Genomic DNA, 11,244 nt, shown 5'->3' with positions numbered 1-11,244 from the left:
GATATTATTATTATTATGGGTTAAATTAAAAAATATTTTTTTTAATATAGACAAATAATTAATTAATTATTTAAAAAAATTAAATAATAGTATATATGAATATCTGTTTAATACCCGTGAATATTTCATAGCTCATGGACATCTATTTGGCATATATCCGCATGTATATGGGACAGATAGAGATATCATATTTAATAAATGAGGGCGGATAGCATGGAACTAATAACTCGATTCACATATACTCGTTGTCATTCTACTTTATTAATTCATATATATGTTTTTCAATAATATTAGATATTTTTTATTATTTAATCTTCTATAGTATGAAAGGTTTGAACTATTTAATAATTTGTTTGCTTTTCAATCTAACATGCTTATTAAATATGTTAGAGGGACAAATACAAAACATTAATATATTTGGAAAAATATTTAATAGTTATTTTAAGTTTAAAATATGTTTTTTACAACTATATAAAAGACAATAATATTTAATTGATATAAGGAGAATTCGAGATTTAAAAGATATAAATTCATTAATCCATTTCTTAAATACAAAAAAGAAATATGATTGAAATTATCAAACTTATTTGTAAAATAATCATCTTTACTTCTCTCTTCTCTGTGCTATCCAATCGTGGAAGTAATTGTTTCTTAATATTTAAAAAATTTCTTTGTTATTTTCTACATAATGTTTTATCAAATATTGTCTAAACTTTTATCATCATTTTTCAATATAGGAATTTCTAGATGTAAAAACGATAGTGATTGTTTCGGTCATACATGCCAACCACCAAGGATAGTGAAGTGTGACAATAAACGATGCGCATGTCTTAAAGTAACATCTATCTTTAATTAGGTTCACATATGTTGATGTATTTATTATTTTATTCAAGAGAGAACACAAATGCTCTACAAGAATAAATTATGAGCTATAATATAGTTATTGTATGTCGGAAGCATAATTTGTTTATTTTTTCTTTTTGATTTTAAAAACATTGTATTGTTCTTAATTTAATTTAAATCTTCTTAATCTTGTTTCTCTCCCATATTCAAATATCTCTATGGCTTTCAATTCAGGCATTCCTCATATTCATAGAAATTTTACTTTTTTATTAAAATATTTTTTGATTTTGTTTATAAATTTGGAAGTAAAGTTCGAAAAATGATATATATATATATATATATATATATATATATATATATATATATATATATATATATATAAAATGTATTGAAAATCACATTTGATATAAAATATATTCTTAAATTATATAAATTTTAAAATACTATAAAATATAAATTATATATAAAATACTATAATTATTTGTGTTGGTTTTAACATTTAACGTAATCGTGATTTTTCAATTTATTATTAATGTATGGTGTTAAGTTTGAACTACCATCATACCAGCAGAAGTTAAAAATAGGGTCGCGGCCAAGGGGCGATTATGGGGATCTTTAGGGGTTTTCGTTCTGATCCGGATCTTCGCCCGGTGGGAGTTCTCACCACTGTGTCTTGTTCTCTTTGGATTCTACTCTTTATTCGTTTGGGCTCTCGTCCCTAACCTCGTCCTGGGGTTAGGGTTTTACTCGAAAATCAATAAAAGGCCAGGTTACTAAGTTAGAGTTTCTAAGAGAAAAGTCAACTGTACTTTGACTGGTCATAAGTCTCTCATGCTTTATCAGAAATTCCCCAATTAAATCCTAATCTCAATCAAATTCAATTCTCTACAACTTTGATGTTGAGCCCAAGGTCAAGAAATGCTTCCGCATAAGAGGTTTAAGTCAAAATATTACAGGTCCTTCTAGAAGATCGCAAAAAGGCTGTTTTTTGTCAGGAACAATATCATTAAGATAAAACCTCAAAGTGAAAAATATGTTCCAAAGTGGCTTGTAGAGGACATCTTGAGGTTTCCAAAAAGTCCTAGAACTCTTCCATATCTTAAAAATTGAGAGAGTTATGCCTTGCATAGTTGGCAAATTTTTGAAGAAATGCATGAACAAGACATTGACTAAAAATGAAAATTCTCCAAATGGGCCCATATTTCTTTGTTCCAAACAGGATTATAATCTTGTTAGAAGTCTCTTGGCCCAATCCCATGTCATTTTTATTATTTATATATTTATCTTGATTTTTAATTCATTTTAAATTCAATTTAATCAAAATAACTAATAGAAAATCCAAGATTTGATTTTAGGTCTATTATGTGATCAAAATATCAAAATTATTAGGCCAAGATTCGTGCGAGAGAGATTGGAGAGAGATAAGCAATATTTGAGACTCTTTTAGAAAGTCCTTAATCAAGAATCAATCATATATTCACCTTCCAATATACCAAGATTGAATGAGGAATTGTTAACCTATTTGGTTCCTCATATATATTTAGAGGTAATCAGAGGCAGAGGCGGGGAATTCTAGAGAATTGCATTCTCAAGAACCTTTCACAAAAGCTCAAAAATATCAAGAACAAGGTGAATTCGGTTTTAAGGATTGGAGAGGTTTCAAAGTGCTCTAAAGATTCAAACGTGTTCCTGGGATGATTCTGAAGCTGTACCAATCCTTAACTTTAACCAAGGCATGCTGAATCGCTCCATACGAGTCACGGTTTGCCCTTTCCTAAATTTTTTCGATTGCATTGATTTGTGTATCATAAACTGGTTTTGAGGATATATTTGTGTTCATGTGAGTGTGTGTGAGGTTTCTGGATTGTTTAATTCATGATTAGCTTCAGGAGTGGAGATTTGCCATGATTGCGTTCTAGGGTTTCGTTTAGGGCTCTACGTTGCAGGAGAAATTAACTCAAAATAATGCCATCATGGTGTTGGGAGGATCAAAACGAGTGGATCCATGGTTTTATTTGGAATTTCTTGTGTTTATTTCGCTGTTTCTTTATTGCAGGAGATATAGCGACGGAAAAACGTCTGTAGGAATAAACCAGGGCTATGCCAACGGACAAGCGAAGAAGATGATGTCGTGGCGAGACATCATTGGTCCAATTCAAATAGAAAACGTGCGCTGGCTTTTGTGGTGTCCAGAGATCCGGTGCCCCTACTTTGTATTTGACTACGGTGCGGCCTCGTCCACAAGCCATCTGATCTCCACGCAGACTGATCCAACACCCAAGAAGACGCAGGCACACCATAGACGCTCAAGGCCGCGTCGCATCAAATCATTATGCTAAGTTCTTTTATTTTATTTTTAAGTATTTTATTTTGTCTCCTATTCTAATTTATTCACTTTATTTTCTTTTCAATTACAAAATTTTAAAACTATTTTTTATTTATATAAAACCCTTTTTTCTCAATAAACTTTTTATAATTAAGTTAAATAGTTTTTAATTAGGTTATAATTCTAATTAATTCATTAGGTTTGTCGTGGCGAGACATCATTGGTCCAATTCAAATAGAAAATGTGCGCTGGCTTTTGTGGTGTCCAGAAATCCGGTACCCCTACTTCGTATTTGACTATCGTGCGGCCTCGTCTACAAGCCATATGATCTCCACGCAGACTGATCCAACACACAAGAAGACGCAGGCACACCATAGACGCTCAAGGCCGCGTCGCATAAGATCATTACGCTAAATTTTTTTATTTTATTATTTTGTATTTTATTTTGTCTCTTATTCTAATTTATTCCCTTTATATTCTTTTCAATTACAAAATTTTAAAACTATTTTTTATTTATATAAAACCCTTTTTTCTCAATAAATTTTTATAATTAAGTTAAATAGTTTTTAATTGGGTTATAATTCTAATTAATTCATTAGGTTTATAGTTAGAATAATTTTGTTAATTTTAGGATTAGTAATAGTTTTAATTAGGTTTATTTAGTTAATAATTTTAATTAGGTTTATTTACTAAAGGGTTTTAACCGATTCAATTGGTTACGATGATTAGTAATTCTTCATAAATTCGTTATTTGTTTTAATCAAACCTATTGATTACGATAATTAACGATAATTAATTTCCTTCATATTAATAATCCATTTCAAATACAATCAATTTGTTAATGGTTATAATCGAATCGATTGATTAGGATAATTAACAATCCTTCATTAATTTATTAATCGTTTTAATCAAACTAATTGGTTTCGATGGTTATTAATAAAATAATTCAATTCCCAAAAAAATTCAAATAATCTATTAAAACACATCAATTTGCTAATGGTGATAATCGAATCAATCGATTAGAATAATTTGCAATTCTTTATTTTATTTGTTAATTATGGTGATCAAACCTGTTGATCATCATGATTAATGGAACATATAATAATCAGGGTTGTACGCCACATCAAAACACATCTCTTTTATAAACTACGAATTTCAAAACTACGATAACTACAAAATTGCGATAAGGTAATTCAAAATACCTTCAAAAAACCTCATATTAATTCTAAGGCGTACAACCCTGCCCCGAACTACGTAGACTCTGGTCCTCCATAAAGAGGTACGTAGGCACTAGGATAGCCAAGGCGAGTCCCCTTCCCCAAAATTCTAATTAGGTTCAAATTTTGCCATTCACCCTTGAAAGCATAAACCTTGCCTTAACATCTTTAGCCGCAAACCTTTGCCTCAAACTTAAAATCTTAGGAAAGGGTTAAGGGTGCCTAACACCTTCCCTTGACTTGATTATAATAACTTACCCAGATTTCTTAACTTCGTAGGGTTTCCTATTCGTCCTGGCAGAATAGGTGGCGACTCTAAAATCTAAATTTTTTGGGAAGATTGCTACAAAGGGGAATTAGGGTTTGAAATGTGACCTTGGGAGTTATTCTTCCCTCTTCTTTCTCGATGACGGTGCGACGGAACCTCTCCGATCACCCTCTCTCTATTCGCCTCTCTTTGTCTCTTCTCTCATCCCTTTCTATCTCGATTCTTTTCCATTCACATTCGTTTGTAAGTCTGCTAGGAGGAGAGTTTCGGCTATCGTTTATACGGAGGAACTGCGAAGCCGTTGAAAAAACCAGAGGAGATGCTTCAAGAAATCCGGTAGGCTTTGTTCGTTTTTATTCTTCCTTTCTATTTTCTGAGTTTTTTTTTGTCGATTGATGAATCCTTGCCCCGACGTATTGTTGTTGTTGTATGTACCGGAGCAGTTGATGGTATGATGATGAAGTTGCAGAGTCGTTGCGAGTTATGTTGAGGATTGATGATGAACGTTGCTGATGAACATGGTGGAGATTTCTAAAGATGATGAAGATTGAAGAGAGGGACGGAGTCGTGAAGAAGATTATGGAAATTGTAGTGAATGGTGATTCTTCTGAATGGTGTTAGTGAAGAAAGGAAGATGAATATTGAATGTATTGAAGATTATTGGAGAATGTTCAGGTTTGAAGAGAGTGATGAGAGAAACAGAGGGAACTGTGGAGAATGTGTGAACAATGGTGAAGAAGTGAAGATTCTGTGGAAAAAACCTGAAGAATGGATCAGTGCCCTCTTATAGATTCTCAGGTTAGTTCAGTTTTTGATTCTGTTCCCCTTTTCTGTTGATTTCTGTTAGGTTGTTATGGGCTGTAACTGAGTTTTGGTAGTTAGGAGTTTGTAACTGAATCAGTTAGGAGATTAATTTTCTGTTTTTTGTTTTGATAGTTATGTTATGAAACTGTTTGTTATAAGTGGTTAGGTAGTTATATGACAGTTAAAATTCTGTTGAGAATTAGTTATGTAACTGTTAGGAATTGGTTAGTTAGTTGATCCTAGGTTGTTAGAATGGTTAGAGTTCTGTTTGAGTGGGTTAGGTTCTTAGAGTTAGTTATAGATCTGTAAGTTAAGGCTGTTATGAAAGATTAGAGAGGTTAAAAAGGAGTTGGTTAGTTTGTAACTGTTAGGAAATTCTGTTATGAATTGGTTGGATAATGTTCTTGTATCATGGCATTGGTTTTAGAATTGGGTGAATCTGTTTTGTTGAAATTATGTATGGTGTATGATGTTGACTTATTTATGGACTGATATTTTATTTTTCTTGAATTTGCTGCTTTGCTTTTTATTCGTTTCTGGTACTGATTGTGCGCCTTGTGAATTGCCTTTCTCTGAACCTGAACAAAAGTGTATGTTGCATCATGTTGAACTATTCGGATTTGTCATGAGATGAGGTTTTGAATTGTGAGCATCAGATGTAAGATCGCATTGAACTATTGTGTACGTGTGCATTGAATTCGATATTGTACTTGGCTCATTAAAATTCTTAGTAGGACGAACTGACTTGATGCGGGTTGACTGTAAGCTTAGGCAGGTCTATCCCATTTTCTTTTGCGCATTTGTAGCTGGATTGAACTTGATTCGGGTATGGATTTGTTTAGTAGCTCAGGGGCTTAATTGTATGTAGCAATTTGGTTAAATGGTGGTTGTCAATTCTGAACTGGTTATGTATCGAAGCAATGTGCATAATTTTTTGTGTGAGCTTTTCCTCTTGAACTGGATGTGGAAAATGGTCTAGATGAAGTTGAAAAAGGGAAGGTGAAGGTTGACCAAAAGGAGACGAACTATCTTGCTGCGATATCATCTTAGGTAATGGTGCAGGAGGTAGAATGTTTATTGTATAAGTTAGTAGTAGGGATGCTTTAACATGTTATGTGATTGATTTTGAATGACTTTTTCGTCCGCGATGTGTACGGCTACTGCCACGAATACGGATGTATGGTATTGATTTGTATGGTGCTGAAACATACTGTATAATTTAGTTTCTAATTCCCTTTTATTTTGCTGTTTGTTGAAAGATGAAAATGCAAGGTTGTTCTTTATGGATTGGTGTGTCTACAAATGGTGATGTTTTATTATGAACACCGACTGAACACGATTTGTCCTTTTTTACACCATGAATTGTACTGACCGAATCATTTGAACATATTGTACACAGGCTAAAACTTGCTTTGGTCATAAACAAAATCTTGAAGAATGATGAGGAAACCGGCTTGAGGAGGAAGTGACGACCTTTTGGATGCGTTGTATAGGTACCGGTACGTATCCATCCAGTATCCGGTACGACCGTACGAGTACTGGTACGGGGTACGGTATTTTTAGAAAAACTAAGGTACAAGTACGTTAGTATAATGCTTTAAAAACACAATTAATAACTAAAAAATTATATTATTTAAATAACGATAAAATAATAAAATTAAAAAATAATTTGCATAAATAAATCACACTTCAAAGTATTAATAAATTATAAAATCATGGTTGAATATCTATATTTTCTTCTCCAATGAATGCAGCTTATAGTTCAGGTTCATCGAGAGAATGAATCCATATATGCTCCAATTTATTTTCAATGAATCTATTTCTTAATTTTTCTTTCAATTTTTTTATTTATAAATAGAATAAATAAATAACCTAATTTTTAAGCCTAAATTATATTATCCAAAACAATTTAAAACCGAAAAAAAAAAGTTTGGGTACGTGTACCAAATATGTATCGGTTGGTGTACCAAAGCAAAATAAAATAAAATAAAATCGGTACAGCTTGGGTGCGTATCGTACGCGTACCGTACGTGTACCGGTACCCGGTACGTATCCGGTACCGGTACTTTACCTAAAACGAAGTACCCGTTCAATGGATTGGATCTCTTCTTTCTTGTATAAACTCTTTTTTTATTCAATTTTGTAACTTGTAACAAATTTGTATGACGAGAAACTTTGTATGTCCATTTACTTGTAAAGTGATGTAACTTTATTGATTCTCATTGGCATTGAATGAAAGTTCTCCTTCTGTACAGTGTTCAACAATTTCAATGAATGCTATTTTTTTTCTAGATGTAACAGGATCTGATTGGTATTGCAATCCTTTTATGATTTGTAAGGAGTGAGACTACTCTTTCTTGAATCACAAATTCCATTTGTATTAATCTTGAATGAAGACCTTAGAATCAAACTTGTATATTTTTCATAATTTCATAATAATTAGATCCAAATCCAGCACTCCTGATTAAAAAGGGCCACAAATGAATCCTTACATCCATGATTTTAGAATCAAACTTAGAATCAAACTTGTATATATTTTCCATAGTTTCATAATAATTAGACCTTAGAATCAAACTTGTATAGTTTCATAGTTTCATAAACTTGTATATTTTTTCTGAATATTTACAAAGAGCCACAAATGAATCCTTACATCCATGATCCTTGCTCTCATTTCCAGATTATTGATAAATGCATGATTTTATTTATGACCTGATGGGATGATAATGCAAAAAAATGGGAAAACATAAGCCAATTAGAAATGGAATTAGATGGGCAAACTTTGGGATGCAACAACTGCTGCATTTAATGTTTCACTCTTTTGTCAACTACCTCGAGCCTTGTTTCAACTGCTCTTGCTGACTCTGCCTTTTGTAGCTTCTAACGTTCCTTTTGTCAGTAATATTTGACATTGTAGCTTTTTCATCTTGTACTTGCTTTTGGACTCAGACTATTTGAATGACGTTTGAATATCAGAGTCTTCAGCGTTGGTGCAGATTGTAACTTCAGTCATCAGACTTTGGAAGTTCTTTGTAGCGTGATACCATCAGATCTTCAGAGCCTCGCTTCTGATTTCCATCTTTTGATGCCTTCCAGATCATGTTCTGATTTTCTCAAGACCATCTTCTGATGTATTCCAGACCATATTCTGATGAAGTCATCCAGATCTTCTAGATCAGAGCTTCTGAATGCTGATTTGGTGCATACTCTCTTAGACTTTTCCTGAAATGGAAAATGTGAATAATTAGAGTACCACATTTTCTTATACAAAATTCATATATAATGTTATCAATCAAAACTAGAAATATTGATCAAAATATTTCATGTTCTAACAATCTCCCCCTTTTAGATAATGACAAAAACATACAGAATTTATATGAATTTGTATCTAGAATATCAGATGAAAAAGACAATACACAGATATAACATAAAAGCATATTGATTAGAGTGTGTCAATATGTCTCTCCCTGAGATTAACAATCTCCCCCTGAAATTAATACTAGAAGAATTTATAAATAAAAGACTTCCCTAAGCATGTTAGAAGAGACTTTCACGTTGAACTTTATCTTCAGATGATTCAGATCTTTCTTTCAGAGCTTCCATTGGATAACTTCAAAGCTTTGATTTTTTCTTTAGAGCACTTAGCTTATCAGAGCATCAAAGTAGCTTGCTTCAGATCTTTGAAATTTCTTGTATCAGAGCATTACACTTTGTTTTCTTCAGATCTTTGGAAGATTCTCTTAAATTTTGTTTCTCCCTTGTTTGAGCTTTTTCAGATTATCACATTCCTGCAAAACTATCAGAAGCAAAAACTGTGCAATATTTTTTAGGAATGTTGACACTTAAGCCTAGCAACTGATATAATAAATCAATTCAAGTCATATGTTTCTCCCCCTTTTTGTCATAACATAAAAGAGCATAGAGATAAAAGATTCAGATGAAAGACATAAAAGATGAAGGAAGAAATTTCATTGAATATCGAGAATGTGTACAAGAAGATGCAATGGATAAATGAAAACAGATGCAAGAAACCCAGAAGACCCTAAACAAAGACCCAGACTATGATTGGTTAAGCTTAGAGGCTAAGGCTTCTAGCAAATTCTTGATCTCAGCAATGTCGTTTGTTGTTTCTGGGAAGCTTCTTCAGGTCTTCGCATCCAAGACTTGATCTCAGCATTGGTTTCTGTTAGAACAAGAATTGTTCTGATCAATATTCTTAGTTTTGATGATAACAATGTATATGAATTTTGTATGAGATAACGTGGTACTCTAATACTATGCAATTTCCATTTCAGGAATCACATAAAGAGTACGCACAAAATCAGCGCAAGAAGCATTGTCTCAGAAGGTTCAGCATGCAACATCAGAACATGCTCTGGCAAGACATTAGAAGATGGTCTAGCAGAATCAGAACATGGTCTATGGAAGCATCAGAAGAACTTGAGATCAGAAGCAGAAGCTATGAAGTTCTCATGGTATCACGCTAAGAAGCACTTCAAGGTCAGAAGACAAGAAGATGCTCTGCACCAAGCTGTTTGACTCTGATAATATTCAAACGTTGTTTACACAAACATCAGATCAAAAGCAAGTACAAAATGGCAGGCTACGCTTACTGACAAAAGGAACGTTAGAAGCTATTAAAGGCAACGTCAGTAGACACAGCGAAAGCAAGGCTCGAGGTAGTTGACAAAAGAGTGAAACATTAAATGCAATGCTGTACGGATCACGCAACGCATTAAATGCTCCCAACTGTCATCTTCTCAAGTGCCTATATATAGAAGTTCTGATGAGAAGCTAAATACAACACTTTGCGCAAACATACAGAAACGCTGTCAAATTCAAAAGCTCTCATACTTCATCTTCAACCTCACTACATTGCTGTTGTAATATCTTAGTGAGATTAAGCTTAAACTTAAGAGAAAAATCACAGTTGTGATAATAGCTTATTAAGAAGCATTGTAAATCTTATAAGAATTTGTTTACATTAATTTGTAAGAACTAGAGAAGATCAAGTTGTGATCGGATTCTCTAGAAAGTCTTAGATGGTATCTAAGCAGTTTGTTCCTAGAGTGATCAGGTTGTGATCAGAATACTCTAGAAGACTTAGAAGTTATCTAAGTGGAAAAACATTGTAATCTTGTGTGATTAGTGGATTAAATCCTCAAGTGAGGTAAATCACTCCAAGGGGGTAGACTGAAGTAGTTTAGTTAACAAAGAACCAGGATAAAAATCATTGTGCAAATTGTTTTTATCTTACAAGTTTTAAAGCTACACTTATTCAAACCCCCCCCCCCTTTCAAAGTGTTTTTCTATCCTTCAATTGGCATCAGAGCGCCGGTTCTAAGGTGCAAGCACTTAACCATGTTTAGAAAAGATTCAGGAAGAGAAAAACGCTTAAGTCAATATGGCTGGTGAAGATCCAACTCCTAATCCTACATCTACATCTGGCTCTTCTGAGCATTACAATGGAAATGGTAACAATGGTTACACCAGACCACCAGTATTCGATGGTGAAAACTTTGAATATTGGAAAGACAAACTTGAAAGTTACTTTCTTGGTCTAGATGGTGATTTATGGGATCTCCTGGTGGATGGTTACAAACATCCGGTGAAAGCTGGTGGTGTAAAACTCTCCAGACAAGAAATGAGTGATGATCAAAAGAAGCTATTCAAAAATCATCATAAATGTAGGACTGTTTTGCTGAATGCTATCTCTCATGCTGAGTATGAGAAGATATCTAACAGGGAAACTGCCTATGATATATACGAGTCATTGAAAATGACCCATG

At 33.1% G+C, this 11,244-nt stretch overlaps 1 long non-coding RNA gene across 1 annotated transcript; it reads left to right on the top strand.

Annotated features, from left to right (window-relative positions):
- Positions 1-506: 506 nt before the first annotated feature.
- Positions 507-1,046, top strand: LOC131656638 (uncharacterized). The gene is made up of 2 exons (XR_009300212.1): positions 507-640; positions 738-1,046. It is a non-coding gene; the product is annotated as an uncharacterized LOC131656638 (long non-coding RNA).
- Positions 1,047-11,244: the final 10,198 nt, after the last annotated feature.

The sequence above is a fragment of the Vicia villosa genome, linkage group LG3, assembly GCF_029867415.1.
Source record: "Vicia villosa cultivar HV-30 ecotype Madison, WI linkage group LG3, Vvil1.0, whole genome shotgun sequence".
In the NCBI taxonomy this organism is placed as follows: domain Eukaryota; kingdom Viridiplantae; phylum Streptophyta; class Magnoliopsida; order Fabales; family Fabaceae; genus Vicia; species Vicia villosa.
The sequence above is the reverse complement of the archived record's forward strand: the minus strand, read 5'-3'. Positions and strand labels throughout refer to the sequence as shown.